Source organism: Semicossyphus pulcher, unplaced genomic scaffold (genome assembly GCF_022749685.1).
Source record: "Semicossyphus pulcher isolate SPU_LCO1_2020_fin unplaced genomic scaffold, fSemPul1.0.p SCAF_11, whole genome shotgun sequence".
Classification (NCBI taxonomy): domain Eukaryota; kingdom Metazoa; phylum Chordata; class Actinopteri; order Labriformes; family Labridae; genus Semicossyphus; species Semicossyphus pulcher.
Genome location: NW_027211615.1, coordinates 5,894,411 through 5,917,539, shown reverse-complemented (window position 1 = coordinate 5,917,539; position 23,129 = coordinate 5,894,411).

Sequence of the window (23,129 nt, the reverse complement as noted above, 5' to 3'; positions counted from 1 at the left end):
CTGATGAAAACATCCTGTTTTGTTTACTTTTATTGCTTTTTCCATAGAAATGTCATTCCTTGTTAATAGTTTAATTTGATAGGTCATTTATGTTGGTATATTTATAGCTTGTTAGATGTTTATTTTGTTAGTCACTTAAGTTTCCCCTGTTGTGTGCCTTGGACTAGTCCATTGTGTATATAACCCCCACGTGTGTCATTTGAAGCGAGGTCTATTTAGTTATAGTTTATTAAGTTATAGCTTTAGTTCTTTATTGCTTAGTTGACTTCCTTTCTTTATTTCGTGTGTATATTCAGATTTACCTTAATTATTTCAGTTTTTGAGATTTTTTAAAAGTACATTTTATCATTGTTATACCTTTGCGTGATCCCTTACAATAACCATCCAGTTGTTACAACTTTTGAAACCATGCAGGACCAGGGGCTGCAGTCCGATCCACTTAAGACTGCAGAGTAAAAGTATATTTTTCATCGTTTGCTTTTTCTTTTGTTATTGTCTCTACAAACTGAACACATCTCTTCATGTTTTGAGTCAAACATTTATTCAAGTCATCTCTGAATACTCTCTGAGACTCATTTCATGATTTATCAACTAAAATTATTTGATTGTTATTAATGATTTTATGTAATTATTGTTATGATGGGTATACCTATTCTGCATACCTTAAACAATGCACATTATGAATGTTATACCATAACACTTTCTTCAGTTCACCCAGAGCTTTCAAAAAGTTATTTTTAAAGGTTGATGAAAAATATAATGAAAAAGACATGAAGGCATCATAAAGTGAAAACATTAGGTTTGATTTTATATATGAAAAGTTGTTTTTGCAGGATGATCCTATTAAAACTGTGTAAATCTTTGTCCCGAGTGTCGTCTCCTGATCCTGCCTCTTTAGATGGAGTGTTGAGTCTGGTCTTCGCTCTGTCATCTGTTTCATCATCCTGGGGCTGTCCCGCATCCCGTATCTCCTCCTGAGGTCCTCAGGGGTCTTCTTTTAAGCTCCTGGTCCTGCAGTCTAAAACCAACGCTGGAGGGAAACAAACAACAACAATCATGCCTTAATATGAATGAAGGGAAACAGATTTCACTCAGAGGGCCTTGCTATGTACTTGACATACAAACATGACACACCTAGATAACCATTATCCCTTTCATAATCTTCCATGTGATCTCATTTGCCTAATCTCTCTTTGCATCTCGGGGTTATTTCTCATCTTTGAGCTGCACTGTCGTCTTTTTAAATCATATGGGGTCTTAAAGCACTTCATGGATTCAGGGATAACTAAAAGCGTTTCTTTAAATTAGAGCACTTTATACTTTAACAAAAAGTAGAGCCATTTTTCTTCAACTTACCATTGTTCCTGAGAGCTGTCCCTCATCTTTCACCTCCACGCTGGTCATAGGCCTGTTCCCTCGTCTTTCCTTTTGGGGCTGTCTGTCATCTGTTTCGTCACCCTGGGGCTGTCCCGCATCTCGTATCTCCTCCTCAGGGGTCTTCTTTTAAGGTCCTGGTCCTGCAGTCTAAAACCAGGGCTGAAGACAAACAAACAATCAGACAGGATCAAACTTATTACATCAGCATGAATTCTTCTGGTATCAAACTCACCTTTTCATATTCCAGTTGCATGCTAAGTGAATCCATCATGTAGAGTTGATTTACTTACCCACTGAATGAACCTCTACAAGATTCCACTTTGATAAGCTACATTAAGAGGATTCATGTTGCTGCATCTGTTTGTTTCCCGCTCGTAGTGATGAGAGTAACTGGGAGGCAGTGTTCCCACTCCAAATGCCATCACACATTTCTCAGCATTGTGGTCCTTGTGACTGTCTCTAGTGTTTGTACAGTGTGGACATACATCAAATTAGCAACAGACAGCAAATCAAAACACGTCTCATCACAACATATTACAACTCATCACATTGCTATGTTTATGCACCTTTAAAATGACTGTATCAGTGTAATCTGTCATTTGGATTTCAACTGCTCCTGTTGTAGTTAATGAAAACAAACCTTTCAGCTAACTCCAGTGCATTAAATCTGTTCCATGTTAATTAATGTACATTCTCTTTTCAAATGAGGAAATAGAAAAACAGCCCATTACATTACAGCCCATAACATAAGACAATAATGGACACTGAGGACGGAGGGGAGGAAGTTCAGTGGGTTAGCATTCTGATACTTTAAAAGTGTTACACCAGCAGCATTGAAATTATGCATCATGTTTAAGGACAAAGGAACAAACTTTATCAGCCTTTTCAGTCTACTACGGGTTTTGTTTGGTCCGTATTTCCATTTGCACTTTGTCTGAGCTGCCTACCAACTGTCTGTTGTGGTGGTTAAGTGTTGTCTAATAGATGCCCTCTGTGCATGTCTTTTAGCAAGTTGTAGTGAAACCAGTCTTGGTGGTGCCTGCTCTTATGGCAATGATTCGGGTTGACACTGATATAGCTCTGTCAGACTGGGCTACCTTACCTTTGTTATAAGAGACTTACTACAACACATGGGTTATTTGCCCATAGCTGAGGCAGTGGTTGACGGGCACGCCTGCACGCCGCGTCTCTGGGGCCCACTGCTGCTCCGAGATCCCCTGCAGTTTAGCCTGGGACCGTGAGATACCCAGTTTCCATGTGTGGCCGCGAGGAGGCACTGCAGGAGTCTTGGTGGTGGAGAGGCTGCATGCTAGCAGGAGAAAGCTTTAACAACTGTCTGTTAGCAAGGTGAGCCGGCAGCAGCAGCTGTAAGCAGAGAGAGACAGGCAGAGAGCACGGAGCTGCACGCAGCACGCACCGACTACCAGCTCCTCTACACTACTGCGCTACTGCATGAGACACTCCACACACCCTGTGTGCAAGCACACCCACACACACACATTCACACGACGCAGACCAACACATACATTCACACACACACACACACACACACACACACACACACACGCACACACACACACGCACACATTCACACTGACGCAGACAAACACATTCATTCTCTCACACACACACACACACACACATAAACACAGACAAACACACACACAGACAAATGGACTGTACTTGTATAGCGCTTTTCTAGTTTTTGTGACCACTCAAAGCTGCTTTCACACTACATACCACATTCACCCATTCACACACTGATGGCAGAGGCTGCTACGTAAAGTGCCCAACTGTTAATCAGTCCTCACATTCACCGGGAGCAGTGTCTGTTCAGTGTCTTGCCCAAGGACACTTCGACATGTAGCCTGAGGGAGCTGGGGATCAAACCTTCCGATATGCACATGTTAACACGGGCAGACTCACATGTTAACACGGGCAGACTCACATGTTAACACGGGCAGACTCACATGTTAACACAGACAAACTCACATGTTAACACGGGCAGACTCACATGTTAACACGGGCAAACTCACATGTTAACACGGGCAGACTCACATGTTAACACGGGCAGACTCACATGTTAACACGGGCAGACTCACATGTTAACACGGGCAAACTCACATGTTAACACGGACAAACTCACATGTTAACACGGGCAAACTCACATGTTAACACGGGCAGACTCACATGTTAACACGGGCAAACTCACATGTTAACACGGGCAGACTCACATGTTAACACGGACAAACTCACATGTTAACACGGGCAGACTCACATGTTAACACGGGCAAACTCACATGTTACCACGGGCAGACTCACATGTTAACACGGGCAGACTCACATGTTAACACGGGCAAACTCACATGTTAACACGGGCAGACTCACATACGTAGCAGCCTCTGCCATCAGTGTGTGAATGGGTGAATGTGATATGTAGTGTAAAAGCAGCTTTGAGTGGTCGCAAAGACTAGAAAAGCGCTATATAAGTACAGTCCATTTACCATTTACATTAACACATATAAACACACATTAACACAGATAAACACACACGTTAACAATCAATCAATAAAACTGAAACAGAGGACGCTTATCTTTGGGGGCACCCTCGGCCTCCTCAGCTGGTCTCTTCAGTCCTCTGCTCCCACGCTGACGGTTCCTCCCCATCAGGGCCCGCAGGTTCTACATCCACTGCCTGGGTGGATCAGAGGAGGAGTCAGAAGAGAAACCTGAAGACAGGCTCCCAAACAAGTCAGCAGAAGAGGTGGAGGGTTAAGGAGAGGAGGTCAAAAGAGTACGCTTATCTTTAGGGGCACCCTCGGCCTCCTCAGCTGGTCTCTTCAGTCCTCTGCTCCCACGCTGACGGTTCTTCCCCATCAGGGCCCGCAGGTTCTCCATCCACTGCCGAGAGGGGTCCGCTGGGACGGATGTCTTCGGACTGCTGGTTGGGGGCGGTGTAGCAGGTGGGCTGGGTGGATCAGAGGAGGAGTCAGAAGAGAGGCTCCCAAACACGTCAGCATAAGAGGTGGAGGGTTTAGGAGAGGAGGTCAAGGGAGAGTTAGGAGATTTGTCAGGAGAGGAGTCAGAAGAGATATCTGAAGACAGGCTCCCAAACACGTCAGCATAAGAGGTGGAGGGTTTAGGAGAGGAGGTCAAGGGAGAGTTAGGAGGTTTGTCAGAAGAGGAGTCAGAAGAGAAGCCTGAAGACAGGCTCCCAAACAAGTCAGCAGAAGTGGTGGGGGGTTTAGGAGAGGTCAAGGGAGAGTTAGAAGGTTTGTCAGAAGAGGAGTCAGAAGAGAAGCATAAGGACAGGCTGTCGGACAAGTCAGGGGAGGAGGTGAAGAGAGAGTCAGGAGGTTTGTCAGTAAAGAAGCACAAGCTCTCGAACCAATTAGCAGAAGAGGTGGAGGGTTTAGGGGAGGAGGTCAAGGGAGAGTTAGGAGGTTTGTCAGGGGAGGAGTCAGGAAAGAGGCATGAAGACAAGCTCTCAAACAAGTTAGCAGAAGATGTGGAGGGTTTAGGAGAGGAGGTCAAGGGAGAGTTAGAGGAGGAGGGGAAGGACTTGCGTGCGCCGCCGGAGCGAGCTGGTTCACGGATCCCACGCAGTCTCAGCCTTGGGATGCCAGCCTCGTCGGGGGATGGTACGAGGGTCGATGTCCAGTGCTGGCGGACCTAAAGACAGCAATACATCCAACATTTAAACTTGTGCTGCAGGTCACAAGAACATACCAAAATCTGCTCTACCATAATGAATTCCAGGAAAAGTCCTCACATTTACCATCACAATTCAATAAAAACACACTTGAAGACGTAATCAACTGTCTCTGTGCTGATGGTGTAATGTGAATGGATACCTTGGATTCTACATTATTGGAAGAGGGCTTAATCAGGGAAACTCACCCTAACCCAAACGATTAAAGTAAAAACTGTATCTGTAGTCGTGTCAGACATACTGAATATAACTGAACAACCTCTCTGCACAGCACATTTTAACACACGTTACAGTTAAAGCTCAAATTGGTGGCCTCTGGCACTTTAAATGCCACTATTCCACCATATCCTCCCATTTTATTAGGTAATAACATATTTAAATGACTTGCCCATTCGGGCCAGACACTCTGTAATATTGTAAATAAGTAATATTTTAAACATGCCCATTCCTAACTGATCTGAACTTGATCTAAAACTGACTAAATTGTCTGTTTCACTTTGTTTGCATTCATCTTAGTAATTTCATACTAATATAAGTCAGAAAACATTCAGTGAAAATTAAAATTACAACAGAGAACTACTTGTAACCTTCCCAAAAACGGTTTAGGGTCAAATATATTTTAGTTTTATTACAGTAATAGGCCTGATAAATGAACAACTAGGTTAAGTCATATGGTGGAAACTTCTGCAAACTTCTGTATCATCAAGAAGAAAGAGACATTGAAGCCAAATGTCTCTGCTGCAGTCAGCAGGGTTTGTTTATACTTAAAATGCCTTTACATAACATCTGATGCAGATCATTCCCTTTACCCTCAATATGTCTGTGTTCTGTGTTTGCCTATGTTAAGAAAAATAAAATTGTTTCATACAATTATTGACAAAACTGTATTGAAATAAAACCCAAAGTAATTTGTTCAACATTTAAATCTTCTCACAATATTTCGGTGTAACTGTGCACAGTGATGATTGAGTTTTGTCAAAAGTCTGTCAGATTTAATCAATTAAGCTTGAAAATTACATATTAAAAAACGTTTCATCATCTCAATGCATCATTAGGGTCTAACGTGTCAACCATGAAACACACGGCAAAACAAACTGGGTAATAAAATAATAAGTCTTACGTCCTCCATGCTGAAACCGGTGTGGTCCAAGTCCGTCGAAGGTCAGTGGATGTCAGGTGGCGAAAAAATCTGCCGTAGGGGGTCTGTTTTCGAACAAAACTCTGAATAGAGGCGCTGAAAAAAAAGTGTCTGCGTTTTCTCTGCAAGAAACTTTGCGACTGTTCAGATAACTCTGAGTATGTTTATATTCAATATCTCCGCGATGGCTATCTGTAACCATGGCTTTATTTACATTTTCAAATAAGTCGGAGTTTGTTACCGCTCGAAATGTTCTAATTGTGTCAACCTTCCGACGTCACTCACCTTCCGGTCTGCAGCCGCGCTGTCGATTCTAAAAGCTTTAGGCAAGCCTACTTATTTTTGATATAGACTACATATTTGAAAGTTAATGTACACAAACATTATCTAAATCTTACGACGGAGTATTAGGGCCTCATTAAAGAGAGAAAAAAAAGATTTCGAGAATAAAGTCATAATATTACGAGAATAAAGTCGTAATTTTACGAGTATAAATTCATAATATTACGAGGACAAAGTCATAAGTCAGTAATTTTAGGCTATGGTTAGCCTGTCTTATTTTGACGGGTAATTTCAGAAGAGCAGCCAGTCGCCTTCGCTGAAATGACTAAGATCACTTCATTTCATTTTTCAAATAAATGCTATGCTATGCTTACATGCTACCGGGTGTGTTCAATAAATAATACATAAATACAATAAATACAGCTCCGGCTCCAGTTGTGTTAAGCTTACACCTCTTTTTAGGACTTTGTGGTCATGCAGGGGTCTCAAGTCTCACGCAATGGCCGTGAGACTCACGCATTTAAGCCAGTTCTCACGGTCTCACGCCACACATGGTATTTCTCACGCTGAAATGCACAACACAGAATTACGTGGGGAGTGAGACCTCTGCACTGACTTCATACTATCCCGAGTTAGCGCCCAACTGCCAATCAGAAAACAATGATCAGAGACATACGGACTTCTCATTACGTAACAGAACCGCAATGACTGACAGCATCAGACAGACAGAAAGCTGCGGTCCAGTCAGTCTTCAGCAGCCTTCAGTCTGTTCAGTTACTGAACAGACTGAAATTACTGAACTTCAGTAACTTCTATCTCCAGTAGAGTCACGTAACCTTCACTGTCTGTTGGATGAAACAGCTCCGTCACCTCTGGCTGCTGCTGCAGGACAGGTCAGGTCGTCTGCTTAAAGCAGCCTCCTTAAGTGCACTCAAACATTGTAGCAAGTCCCGTTAGTTAAAAATAGTAAATAGTAAACGAAAAAAGTCATTATGGTGTGTTCAAATGCAAATTCTAGAAAAAGATAATTTAGGTAGGCAACAATAATATAGTTGTATAGTGCACTTTAATGATAAAATTAAAGCAAATATTTAAATTGATGTAAAACTTAATTCACTTTTACATGGAGTAATTTATAAAGTAATTCAATAACTTTTTAGTCAAGTAACTGGTAATTTGCATGGATGAGGGGTATTTTACAAAGGCAATTTATCGTGATTAATCAAAGCCTAAAACTGATTAATCAGAATAAATTTAATCGACTGACAGCACTAATTTTTAGTTTTTCATTTTGCCAAGTTATCAAAACAAGTATTGTGTATAATTGACATAAAAAAATCATTTTTACTTTTTACTTTTGTACTGAAGTAAATTTCAGAGCGTGTACTTTTTTACTTTTACTTGAGTAAAGAAGTTGAATCAGTACTTCTACTTTTACCAGAGTCTTTTTTTACACAAGTATCAGTACTTCTACTTAAGTACAGAGTGTGAGTACTTTTGCCACCTCTGCAGTGATTGATTGAACAGAAAGTTCGCCATTGATTTAGACGGCTAGCAGAGGTTTACAGTTGGCTACCATTTGCTAACTTCAATTAGCCAACTGTAGTAATCAGGGTGCGAAATACGGTACAGTTACATTTACAACGATTTTGTGTGTGGAATTAGTGTTGTGTGTGCATAGAGTAAGGAGAAAGAGAGGAAAAGGGGAGGGGTGATAAGAAGAAGGAAAAATAGTATAGATTAAAATAAATATATTGGTAGATTCCTGGTATTGTATGTTTAACTAAAGCCGAGCCGGAGCACTTCCGTTCACACCAGACGCGCATTTCTCCGCGCTGGTCGACAAGCGCCTCTGCTCCTCAGCTGTCGTTAACTCACATTTGGAGATGTTTTTTCATCATGCTCTCTCTCTCTTGCTCTCTCTCTCTGTTTGCATGTGTGTTTTGACACCCCGCCCACACCCCCTAACTATAATGACAGAAACCATGTTTGAGAAAAATATATTTGATGTGTATTTTGATTTTATAGTTTGACTCATGTCCCATTTGTTAACATGGAGGAGGCGGGCTTTATGACCTATACTGCAGCCAGTCAGCAGGGGGCGACAGAGAGGAGAGACTTGGACCTGAAGTGACGACAGGAAGTGATGATGAGCTGTAAGTCTGTAAGTCACTGAAACGTTAGAATTTGTCCTCCTAGAAGTAATAATCTTCGTTTTTCTATTTTAATAACAGAGCTGGCTTGGTTTCTGTATGACACATGAGTGTGTAACATTTGTTGGATTGTGTTTCTCTGTGTTGGAAAGCGATCAGCGTCCTGCTGGGATCCTTCACAGAGGGTGTTGATGAGTTTCTGCAGCCTCCTCCTACTGTACAGCAAACACAGGCTCATTAAAACTCATTCAAATTAACCACACACACTCAACCCGAAAATGTTAAGCTGCTTAGATACAGAGCTACCTAAAGTTTAATGATAATGTCAGGATATCACTGTCGTCTCTTTGTTTCCGTGAGCAGGTTTGTTAGTCATTGTGTCTGGTTGAAAGCATTCGGGGGGAGATGACAAATAGCTGCTATAAAAGGAAGCAGAGGGGAACAGTGACATTAAGTAAGATCAAATGATTATCATATATTCTATACTAATACAATAACATTAGGCATTAGAGAGAGAAATGAATGAAGCAGGAAGTTGAATAAGATCATAAATCACTTTAGTCTGATGATTTAGAGCTGAAGAAACGATCAAATCCTCTGAAAGCACTCAGAGACCAAACTGATGACTTCTTATTATATTTATCCCATTGTGAGCAAGGCGACTAAAAACCTGCATTTCAGGAGTAAAAGCGAGATTCTGGTATGTAAAACATACAACAGCAGCCTGCAGCAGTGAAACAGGCTGTAATGGCTGCATCATAATCCTTGATTCTTGTTTTTGCCCCTGACAGCCGGTTCATGTTGTGATTATTACAGGGGTCCAGCAGCTCACTTTTACCCCCCTGGCTAACCTGGCAGTGTGCATTCACACCTTAATCTAAGTGACAGACAAATTCACGAAGGAGGAGAAATCACAGCTGTCACAGTTCAGCGTGAGAGGAGCTCTGTGAAAAGCAGTGTTGGTTGGCACTTCAGATTTCTGTCTCGTCACTAAAAGGTGAAAAGAGAAGTCAGTGTAAACGGGAGACGGTCGCCTTCTCAGTGAGCGTAAAGGCAACATCTTCACTACTATGTTTATTTTAATACACATACCTTTGTTGCTTTTACGTCTAGCTTTCACACTATCATTTTACTGAAACACTGCGAAACGCTCGCACTCACGGAGATTAAAACACTGTTTTAAAACTGGACATGCAGAGATTTAGTATATTTCTTTCATTAAAGTAAAGCAGCTCACCAGCAAAAGCTCACGTCTTAAATTTTCGTCACACTTTGTAATGCAGGCTTTCTGTCAGAAAGTTTAGTTCTCAAGTCTTTCTATGAAGTCTGTTAAATAACCCTGATGACTTCGTCCCTGGGTTATATCTCAGATTTCAGAGTTCACAGGAGACATTATATTTTTCTCTGACCACCACTAATACTCTCCCATTCTGTGTGGAGTTTGCATGTTCGCCCCGTGCATGCGTGGGTTCCCTCCACAGGGGACGTTGGAACTATTTTCTGGGAGGGGGTGCTGTGTAACAAGAGCAAAATTAAGAGCCTAGCTTTATGAAGAACTCTGTGCTCATGTAAACAATTGAAATCATTCAATCGTAAAGTGTGCACATTTTTACTGCTAACTGTGTGCACACGCTGTCACTCACATCTTACACTCGACAACTATTCTATTATGCACTATGCCTTTTGGCTGCATTGACCAAAATGAGCTGTCATGTGTGCGCACGGTTTATCTAACTAAAATGCAGCACACTTTTCACATGTCTGCAAAAGTACTTACACTCCCATTAAAGGCATATTAAAAGCTTATATTCTATGAAAAACAAATGTAGGCAACAAACTGTAAACATCTAAATCAGCCTAACTAGCCGGGATAACTGCTGCTGCCCCTGCTGCTGTTGGGCCGACTGGCACAGATCTGGGCGGTGCAGGTGCCGGTGTCAACTGTGTTTTTCTGTTTCTCTCTCGCTCGCTCAGCTGGCTCAAAGGGAGGTTTGGTAAAGAAATACAAAATCGACATATTGGACACTACTGAACCGCTAGCCTACTAGCTTACCAGGTCGCGTCAAAGGTTTGTGCACGCAACAAAAAATCCAGCCACAAGCGTCATAGCAACGGCCCGGACAACGGCACATTGGTTGATTGACACACATGCAGCCAAATACGTGTTGAATTCCGACGCGTGGTGTTTTTTGATGAGGTAGTAATGAATGGGACAGCACATGAAAAAAACCTATGTAAGCGCTGAAAACAAGTATATTATTATTATTTTAATTGTGGTGGAAACCAGGACAATTTAGAGTCTACAAATATTTGCTAGGACTCTCGGACAAACAGGTCCCTGTCCCTCCGGGTACTCTGGCTTCCTCCCACAGTCCAAAGACATGTTCGTTAGGTTCAATGGTGATTCTAAAATTGCCCGTATATGTGTGAATGTGAGCGTGAAAGGTTGTCTGTCTCTATGAGTCAGCCCTGTAATTGACAGGTGACTAGTCCACCTCTTGCCCAATGACAGCTGGGATAGGCTCCAGCCCCTAGCAACCCTGAACAGGATAAGGTATAGATAATGGATGGACTGACTGCTCGGGTCTTTGGTCACTCACATCTGTCTCAGACCAGTATCGATGCAATCAAAAGTCTCAGCACGCTGTTTTCATAACTAATGAAACCAGAAACCAGCGCTGCAAAAAAAAATGAAGCCTGAGTTGAAATAAAGTTGAAACCAAACACCTCTGCAGGAGCTCTAACCTGATTAAAATTGAACTGAACTTGTGACGGTGTTCATATCACTAAATATATTAGAAACATTATGCCTCATCTTTGCACTAATAAAAGCATTCAGCCATAATCAGATACACTTAACGCAGAGATATGTGCATGTGATAAATGTGACCTCATTAAGATGTTTACAGTGTGTGAAGCGTACGACCCGTCAGGACGAGGCAGCTTTTAACAGTCTGAGGACCTGAGAACACCTGAAGTGTTCATATCTCTAAACGTGACTTCAAACTTCTGCAGCCTGTTTAAGATGAAGAATTATTACATGAATCATTTTATGTTTTTTAAATAACTTATTTTGGTGTATTTATGTTGTAAAATCGTGTTCTGTTTTGTTGTTAATGTTATTTGTAATACGATCTTTTTCTATTTCTGACCCTCCTGAATCATACGTTTGATTGTGTGAAAATAAATCTAAATCTACTCCCCTCTGTCCTGTTGATGCATGTTTTCATGGCCGCTGAGAGGTGCGTCACTTTAAATGTTGCTATTGCAAGGAATTGTGGGTGATTTTTTACTTCTAATAATAAAATCCTTTCCTTATCGTCTACAGAATTCAAACCGCCTTTACCATTATCTCAAACACTTCCGGGTCGTTTAACTCTGTTAAGAACCTTCCTAACCAAAGGCACTATTCGACCGCAGCCTAAGTCTGTAATATCACAGTGAAGCAGCCTGTTGTTCTGTTTTAGATCGACAGAAAATGATCCCATTATCACGATAAAACCAGCTTTATCTCGAGATAACAAGATAATTAAGTCGAGATTTCAAGAAAACAGCTGAAACTACTCGTTATCACGGGAAAACAGAGTAAATAAAATGTATGGAGTTATGTCCACTTATGGCTTCCGAATGTTTCACTTCAAGGCTCAAGTAATCTCGTGGAGCAATTCCAAAACTTTAGTCACTTAGACCCCAAATAAGAAGGGGGCTCAGGTTTAAAATAACCAGAATTCCCTGTTACAAACACAGGGCCCATGAAAGAGTCCTGACAAACCGTGATGAATAAGCTTAAATGACAAATACTACATGATGTTAAGTAGTGTTTTTAAATTAAAATGTCAGTTGTGGGCTGTTTACTACACCGTTGACTCATTTGCGTGCGCACGAGTCATTCTTACACATTTCCGACAGCACGTGAAGGCAGCAGCAGACAGAGCTCCTGCGGGAGGAGAGACACATCAGAGGAGCAGACACTGAGCGGAGTGGACACATGAAGTTCTCCCGTTTTCTCCCCACGCGCAGGTGAATGACGTCTGACTCGTTTCGTGGATTAACGCACGCGGGAATGAGAAGTTTATTTAGTTTGTGCGTCACGTGAAGAGAAAGCGCTGCAGCTTTGTGCAACAGGAGCGCAACAGACATCACAACCAGTTCAGATATTTGTTATCAGGCGGGATGGAGGAGAAGAGGAGAGGATGGTGGATACACATCGGTGGTAAGTGAACTAAACTTAAAGCTTGGGGGGGAGGGGGTTGTGTAAATGCGTTGTTCAGTGCTGTGTTATGCGTTTGTGTTTCCACAGGTGCCCTCCTGTCTGTCAGCACAGCCTGCTGCGCTCACTGTAATTCATAAAACCATTCTGATACTATCAGCTCTTCCTGCAGCTGCACCGAGCTCACTACGGCAGGTGATCGTCAGGTGTTTGAGGGAAATTACAGACGCTACATTTACTTTTTGCAAACATACAGGAGGCATTTAAAGACACATGATGGAGCAAAATATTGGTGGCAATCGTTTTTAATCGATTAGGCAGCTGGTGGTAATTTTTATGAATGATTTCATTCAAGTCATAATGACAAACTATGAATCACACTGGGTTATTTAAGGCTGACACGTCATGTTCATGTGTCTCTTTATAAACAAAGATTCATCGATACATTCAGAAACATACAATCTTATGGGTCATTCAGCAGCCAAGATACCATCCGTCACTGCAGCTCCAATGTGAGGGTTTGTAGCTAGATGTTTCTGTCTCACATGATCGTAAATTAAATACCTTTAGTTTTGGATTGTTGCTCAGACAAAACGAGCATTTATAAAATATTACTCTTTAATAAGAAAATATTACATGTTAATCCCTTAATTCAGTTTCAAAGTTCTTTGTAAAAACCAAGAGTAAAATGTGGAGGGCTGAATCCTTTTTAATCTTGTACTGACACAATGTTAAAGCTGGGTGTTTTATTTTGTGAAATTCTCTTGACATTCTCAGTAGGGCTGCACGATTCTGGCAAAAAAGATAATCGCAATTATTTTGATCAATATTGAGATCACGATTATTTATTAGTTATTCGTTTTTTGCATCAAAATAAGACTTACAATCTATAACCTAAAAAGAACTAAAAAATAAGAACCTAAAAAGGTTCTTTACTTGAATGTGGTGCATCATGGGTAATATCAGTGGGGTTGGGAGTTGGACGGGGTGTCTCTATACGGCTCTGTTCTGGATGATGGACCCTGTGGAATTTGAGGGTGACTTGACGCTGGACGAGGAGTAGCTCGTTCTTCCTCTTGGCCTTCATACACTCATCATGCTGCACTTTGTCCTGTTTTTTCAGCTGCTTGAATTAGTTAGTTGGGTTGCTTTGCGGCGTAGACACAGGTTTCATGACCTCTTTACTGATTATTTTTTCTTCTTAACATCACTCGCCCTAAACCTGAAATACTTCCAAACAAGCGATGACGAGGCGTTTCAGGGGACCGGTGTTTCGGTTTAATGAGCGACTCACTCTCTTTCTGTTTTAGCGTCACAACAAGCAGCGTTCAAAACGTGACTGAAAACGTCACAGGGAAGTTTATTTTGAGCTTGTAATGAAAAACAACAAAGAGGCATTCACGAGGACTATGGCTATATATTCTCTCTCTGTTTTCAACTGCTGCTGTAACCACGACAACCACAGACACATTCAGCTTAAAGTCACCAGTTAACATGGTCACTCATTGAACTAAAACACCGGTCTCCGTTGTTTACTCTAAGGTAGGCGCTCATCACATGACAGGAGCGGCTGTTAGTTTAGGGAGCACTTGATTTGATACGCAGGAGAGTTTCCTACGGGCGGAGCATTTTAAATGTCATCACGTCAATCATGTTTATTTAATGGTGAAGATAAAATGAGGATTGGGATAAATGTTTGATTAACTGTGCAGACTTATTCGACAGCAATCAAGTAATCAAATGCTCTGATTTAAACAGGAAAAATGGCCTATAATAAGTCCTGACATTATTGGATGGCTTAATGATTGCCTCTCCCAGCTTCAACTTTTTCACTGTTTATTTTCTACAGCTGAAATATCTTATTCAAGAATATCTGCTGGATTTAAAAATATGATGGATATTTCTGATGTCCATCCAAGCAGTGAATAACCAGTTACATCAGAGGTGTGTCAGTTTATTCTGAGCAGTGTGAAGTTGTTGAGCTGAGTCAGTTCTGTCTGTCTGTCTGTCTGTCTGTCTGTCTGTGGTTCATGTCAGACTGAAGTCCAGAAGGTAACAAGCGAAGCTGAATGGTCATTCTCATAAAGTGCTGCGTGAATTGGCTCGAGTGGAGAGTGGGTGCACTGAGTCACTGTGTGTGTTTGTTCGTGTGCAGGAGAGAGAGTCAGTAGGTTATTTTTCTGTATTCAGTTGAACCACTCAAGTCAAGGAGCTGTCAGTTGAGCTGCTTTCAAGAACCAGTTTGTCCTCCCAAGTGCCATAAACAAGTGGCGAGAAAATACTGTTATCGTGCAAAAAGTTCTGTCTCCTGGGATGTGTGTTCGGCCCTCTTTTCCTCTTGTAAGCTCAGATGTTACAGTACGGACTAAAATTAGCACTGCGCTCCGGGCTCAAGGCAGTCGTATCCATCACCACGATGAACAACTCACCTTGATCCGCCTGAGAGTGTGGGAACAGTCAGAGCGGCACGTGAGCCTCCAGGCTTCCTTGTGCTGTAAGGTCAGCTGCCTGGCGGGTCAGATCCAGGAGGTAACCGACCATATTTACAAAGCGGCCATTTTTCACTAATGCTCAGGGTGGGAATATTAAATGCTGTTGTTCATTTACGGCGGGGGTTACCTCTCTGCAACCTTAGTCTTTTGACCTTCTCCAGGGGCGCCTCTACTCCATGAAGTAATGTCAGTCTTTCCTTGCTGCTTGCACCATCTGTGCCTCCACTCCCCCCCCATGGTCGACCTCTTCTTTGTGGACAAGAAATATAGAAATAGTCTGCATCTCTATAAAAAAGGAGCTGTTTAAGATGATAGGGTTGAAGGAATTAATGAAATGTAAGACAGGGTGAGACAGGACAGAGACAAAGAGTCTCAAACACCTGCTGAGGTGTGAGCTGGGTAGTGATTTCTATAATGTGCAAAATCAAGCGTGGGTGTTAATATATATCACATAGCATGTCATGACAGCGTGTGAATTCTTTCCCATCACAGGGGAGCCCGCGGTATGCCGGATCGTACTGTCCCTGCTCTGCTGCTTTCAGGGTTTACAGCACAGCAATTTTTATGGAAATGTGTTGGGCGGACTGGAATATAAATCAGAGAGTGGTAATCAGTCACGATGCCCCCGGCCTGTCACATTATCCATTTCAAAACATTTATTCAGCTCTTCAAAAGACAGCAGTGCTTCATGACTTGCCCAGCAAATAGAGAGCACAGTGGAGACTGGATTGCACAGAGACAAGGCATCACGCATTTTGGGGGCATTTTTGTCTTTATTAATTGACGATATGGAGCTGGTCAGAGGGTATCAAGGAATAACAGAGATGTAAAATGACGTGACGAAGAAGATTTAAGCCAGGTCAATGTGTGACATAACAGTCATGTATGTAGGGACCCTAACTAAACCTCCTAATAACAACTTAAATATCTACAGTTCTTTTCAAGAAACCCAAGGACTCTTTACAAAACTCGAAACAAAAATACAAGAGCAGAAAATAATGAAAAGCTTCTTCAGCAGACCTCCTTGTTTCACTTGTTTTTATGCCTCCTTGGCATTGACTCTTATGGCCGGAGGCATTATGTTTTCAGGTATTGTCTGTCTTTCATCCTTTTGTGAACTCCAAATCTCAGGAACGCCGTGGGGGAAGACCCTGAAGAGGAGGATTTGGAACTTTGATCGAGAGCCAGTGACTGACTGTTCAGGGCTTTGTTGGTTACCCTGGACAAGACTCCATTGTAGCAGTCAGGCAGGTGGTGATGAAAGCATTGATGAGGAACTCTGCCACAGAGTCAGAGAGTGATGGCTGGAGATGTTTCTAAGGTGGTAAGAAAAGTATTTGGTAATCGATACCATGTGTGCCTGGAATGAAAGGGTGTAGTCCAGAATGACAGATTCTGGACGTCTTGGGATGAGCATATGAAGGAGTAGATCTCCAACCCTCTGAAGAGATTCTTTGAAGCCACAACCAGGAGCTCTGTTTGCTTTTCAGTTTGAGTAGGTTAGATGACATCCAGGTTTTGTATTTTGCAGGCCGTTCTAAAGGGACTATGGGGGAGCTGAGTTGGTGGTTGATGCTGAGACAGATTGATGTATCATCAGCATAGCGGTGGAAGCTTAGTCCCTGGTATCGGATAATCTAACCAAGCATGTCGATCTTTGGGAGGAGGGATCCAAGCGTAGAGCCTTGAAGTACACCTTTGTTGACAGGGCCAAAGGGAACTGGAGTCTCTGAGGCTGACTACTTCCTGTTGAGATACGACCATGGGAGTGCCATACCAGTGTCAATGCCAAGGCCATCAATGATTAGGAGGATAGTGTTAGACTGTGTCCAAATCTGCCGAGAGGTTCAAGGACAACGGGAATACTGATGTGGCCATCTGTAGAGACTCCCGATACCAGAATGTAAAACTTTGAAACAAAACTTGGATAAAAAAGATTCTAGATAACTCATTTTATACCTTGGCAATAAGAAAAAGCACATAAATAGGATAATCTTTTTATTACCACCTGCTGAAAGTGGTGTTACAGAGCACAGCAAAAGTTCTTCTCGGGTGTGTGTCTGTTTGTGATGCTGGGATACATTAGTCGCACTTCTGCTGCTTTCGGGTGTCAAAGACAATAATTTGTAAAATGAAAATAGATTGTGATTTTTAAACAAACATTCAAATTGATTGTTAGAATTGACCCTTGCTAAGCCCCTCCCTTGTACGGCCAATGTCCAATCCTACGTTAGCAACCTTAACTAGGCACGGGAGACCTGTCAAGCTTTCAGATGCCGTAACCATGTGCATATGGAATCTGCAAATCTGACGGCAGATTTCCTCAAAGTTTGGGGGTTCGCTTTTCTGAAGCCAAAAACTTGAGAGGAGAGAGGTCGGGACATGGATTATGAATTGTGCTAGACCTCACTCGCAGCTTAATCCTTCGAATATCAACAAAAACTCCTTTGTTTATGCTCCAAGTTAAGACGCTCACTAACTAGGCTACGTTAGCATGATAGCAAAAAAAAGACGGTTGAATATTAAATACAAGTTAATCCAGATCCTGTGTATGGATGAAGCCCACAATATTACACGCTTTAAACAAAATGAAAAAGTGGGATATTTTAGTTTTGCTAGCAATGGGCTGAAACATATTAGATAATGAAAGTTATAGGGAGTCATAACTAAACATTAGCCTACAACATTAGGTGCGATAGCTTGACAGGTGTAGCAACAGTAACTAAGGGGGGCAGGACTTAGCAAAGGGTCAATTGGTTTATTACCAGGCTGTACATTCTAAAGTTGTCATAGCTGTCCTGCACTCAGTGTGATTGCTGGCATTACAGCAAGGAACGGGAAAATGACAGGCACATGACTGGAATTTTTCAGTTGTTAAAATATAAAGTATATCTGGAAATGAGGCCCAGATTGAAACAGAAATTGTAACTGTAACTACACTGAATTAACTTGCATCTTCATAATTGTTTTCTATGGTTTAATCTGTCTGTGAATAAACAGGAGCTTGGTTTTGTTCTGAGCAGCAGTGAGTAATGTTATGTTGCCCACAGGCAGGGGTTCAGCACTGAGCTGCTTACGTTCCTGTCTTTTCAATCAAGGACAACTAATCAATAGTGTACTTCTCTTTGCAAGGCACCACTGAACACCGTGTTGTAAGCAGACAGGCCATGGCCTTGCATGCAGCCTATCGTCCCAAACAACAGCAACACAACTCTTTAAATCCTGCTTACTTCCCTTGAGTAATTGCTGACTGAACGCACCGTTTCCTGTGTTTCTTTAATGAAGTGAAAACAGCAGACAGAGAGGCTCAGCGGTAAACAAATCAACAAAGTGAATTAAGCAGCAGGTACACTGTTTTGTGTCGTGGTTCCTGCTCCACAGTAAACCTCATTACAGTATTGATGGGGTTGATTACTGTCTGTAATTCCAGGAGTTAGAGGAACAGTTCATGAAGTATTGTTTCTTTTTTTGTTTTTTATGATTCACTGGTGAGAGATAGTTTTGCTGGTTTTTCAACATAAAACTAGATTGGATCAACCTGGTCCAGATAAAGATTATAAAATCTGGATTACTAGTGCTCTATATGGACTACATGGGACATACTTTGTCCACAGGGGGCGCCAAAGTCCACACACAATCAAAGTTCATCACTAGGGCTGGGTTCAAAAAATTAATTTTTCCGATTAGAAACGAGTCTCATTTGAATGACCCAATATGGATTAATAAATCCCGGGATCTTTAAAAATATGTAAAAACGTGTCTGATCACTCACATTTCTGAGCGCTCCTGAACGCAGCATGACTCAGCGCATCCCCCAGAAGCACGGCAGTGAGGGAGACATGCCCGGACTTGTTTACTGCACATACTATGGAGTATCAGTGATCGCTGACAGACTCTTTTTATCGTGTGTGTGTCCATGAATATGTAAATTAGTTTTGCTCTGATGTTTATGTAACTCTCTGTTAGGGTCAGCTTTGGCCGCAACTGTATTTTCAGCATGTTGTTACACAATAGGCCTTTCCCTGTAACCCTCGTTTGGTTTTGTTCTTTGCGCTGTGAGATCTCATGGCCAAATCTCACGCAAATTGAAGCCCAGTTCGATTAATCAAAACCATGAGCCAGATGTTCAGACTAAAAATCTGAACCTGGACAAAAAGTTAATAAACTGTCTAATTCATAAAATCGTTAATATTGTGTTGTTGCTGTGTGTTGGTCATGTTGCTGTTTGGGGTCAATTCTTATTGTAAACATTAAACATGTTGATAATGCACCAGGTTAGAGGTTCACTGATATTGTAACTGAAATACCCCGAAACAAATTGGTATTAAACCAAATCGGATCAGAAATCAAATCGAATCCGGACCTTGTGAATCGGAATCTAATCGAATTACATCATACAGCACTTTAAATTGAATATTTTAAGTTTGACATTCACATTATTTGTTGGATCATTTGGAGACAAAAGCCTTCCCTTTTTTCTAACCCCAGCGCAAAATATAAAAACATGTCTGAATTATATATGTTCTATCACATCCTGTTGTTGTTGTGTTGAACATAGAAAACAGACGCTGGAGGTAAGATGCTGCATAGTGTAACATACAGTCATGTTATGTAACCATAACACAGCGTTAAGGAAATTACTTTAAACACAGCAGCGATGGAGAGTGAGACCCCGTGTGTCAATGAGATTACCTGTCTGAACACAGGTCAAAGAAACAGAGACAGAATATATCCTGCCTGTTGTGGTGGGGGCAAAATGTAAACAGGATGCTGCCGGATATTCACTTCAAGCTGTTGTACTATAATGAATATAAAAACATTTTCCAGTTTCGGAGCCGACAGAGCCCCACATTGTTAAAATTTTTCCACACTTTAATGTTCAATGATCATGGACGAGGAGTTTTAGCTGCAGCTTGTGTTTGTTTGGTGAACCCAGCCATCGCGAAGCTCCACACGGGATGCAAATTGCAGCATCTTGAGATTTTGTAAGGTTACTTAACACATTAAATGGGGCATAAAACGACTTATAGACAGTTTCAGACAAAAAGCTGATTTTCTACTGTTACTTGAATCTTATTTTTGTATTAGAGATAATTACTATGGATTTCTTAAACAGTGGATATATCTGAAGGACAGACAGTGAGTGCATTTTCTGATTAAGAGTTGTCTCTTCTTCCTGTGTTTTGCACTTGAAGCTTTGACCCCTTCAGAACTAACACAGTATGTTTAGTATTTCACTGCCACATTTACCGCCAGCTATTGCAGATTTAGTAAAACTCAGTGGGCTCTCACATGATGAAACTGAACATGACTTTGAAATCGTCCTATGTTTTTTGTGCCTGATGCTTTAGGGCCAAAAATACCTCGCAGCAACCTAGAGGACAGACAGCTGATAAAAATCATCACTAACACTACAACACTGGCCCAAAATTTCAGGACTGGAATAAAAGTTAGTAAGGAAGCTCGTTAGCTTTTTTTCTAAAGTTACCTACACTGTAAAAAGCTACCTATAGAATCTACTCAATAAAATTGAGGTAACAATTTGCACTTTATTGGATTGAGTAAATTGTGCCCTATGTTTTGAGTGAAGAGTAACTCAATTTAACAACTTTGATGCACTAAAATAGGTTAGGTAAATTTTACTTAACATTTCTCATTAGATTAAACAACACATTTCTTAATAATAAGTTTCAATAGTTCTTGACACATAGGGACAACTTTTCACGCTCACACTTACACCTGCGGGCAATGAACCTAACGAGCATGTCTTTGGACTATGGGAGGAAGCCGGAGTACCTGGAGGGAACCCACACATGCACGGGGAGAACATGCAAACTCCACACAGAAAGGCCCGCTACGTCTGATCTGGGGTTCGAACTTCTAGCTGTGAGGTGACAGCGCAAACCACTGCACCACCGTGCAGCCTTTGGGGAATTCAAGATGCTCACGTAAAAAGAAAATATAATCAACAAAACTTAGCCTGCTCGAGTCAATTTACTGCCTAATATTCAGGAAAGTCAGCCAGTGTAACCGCCAAGAGAGGCTACACGTTTAAATTTTTTCTGATATATTTAACTAATAAATATATATAACACTTTTATTCATTCTATGATACACAGCAAAATGTTGAAATGTAATCATAAACCTGCAACCCCGATGGCACACAGACACTGGCGATACTCGCATTGATTAATCCAACCCTGGTCTGCAGCCAAGAACAAACATTGACACATCACACTTTGCAGCACAGGCCCGATATCTTTGTATCTTTAGGTAGATTTTATGTTTTTTTTGGGTTGCATTGGTCACTGTTGAAAATTAGGTAATGCAGGTAAGCTTTACTCATTTCAATTAATTCACTTGCTGTGTTATGTACTTTGAGTATAATTTACACAATTTGCATGCCTTACAACCAACGTGTATCCATCGACCCAGCTCTATCCACAGATACAGCTGCAGATTTTTATTTAATAATAATCATAATAAAACAAGATCTTCATAAAGCTGTTTCAGAGCTGCAAACTGCAAGAGAGGATAAATATAACCAAATCAAAAAACAGCTCCACAGACACATTATATACGACAGAGAAACTCCGACAGAGCTGTTAAATCTCCACAAGATAAACGTTTCAGCCTGAGAGTTTGTGTGCGTCTGTGTGCCAACTAATTTAGCAGAGCAACAGCAGGAAGAGGAGATTTATGCTTCTGAGTAATAAAACCTCTCACTGCTGTGTTACACATGCTGCCTCTCACCCAGTGTTACATGTTCAACTACATGGAAGACGAAAGTCACAAGAACATGCCACAACCCCCCCCACTGAACGGCAGTAAGAAGAAGCACTTTAATGAGTGCTAGCATGATGCAGTAATGAACTTAAAAAGAAATGAAAGGATCTCTCGCTGTTCCTACTTCATTAAAAATAAAGTCACATTGGGGCTGAGAGGGATTCCTGCGCTGAACCCGACAATACACGGTGGATTACACCCCGACTGCAACTGTGAGTCAATGTGTGACATTATTATAATCATTTTTATGTAGAGCACTCTTCAAAATGATGTGACAAAGTGCAGCAGCAGAATAACAAAACGAAAGAAATATCAGGTTTTAAAACATAACCACAACAAGGAAACAAAGTGAAATCAGAAAAGGGCAATAAAAGTGTGTTTGAGGAAGAAGACTTAAGAAAGATCAATGACTGGCCCGACTTGATCTCCTCCGGCAGATTGGTCCCAGAGTCTTGACAGCAAGCTCTCAGCCAGGCCTCTGCAACAGAGAGAAGACCTCTGCTTGAGGATCTGAAAACACGTACTGGCCAGAGAGACGGTTACATGGTTGAAAGTACATCCATTGCAACGGTTAACTATAGCCTTCGTCTCTGTCGTCCAGCCTTTTGTGTCTTGTAACGTTTCGTGCTTTTTCTCATCTGTTTTTGTCACTTTTTTTTTTCCTACACGATTTAGTTTAAAAGAAAAAGACCGTATAATGCCCCAATGACCAGTATTGACAAGTATTCAACACAGCAGTTCAATAAAACATTGTTAACGTTGTTGTGCTACTTAACACAGAAATACAAATCTGTAATATATAAATTTCATAGGAGCAGGCTGTAACAGTTTGACAGGTGCAGGGGGCCAGTTAGGTTTACTAACTTACAATACTACACAATACTTAAGTCAGGATTTTGGTTGTGAGTCAGTAAATATATATTTTTTTAAAGCCAACCGCACAAAGGTCCTAAGAAATAAGAAAAAATGACCCAAAGAA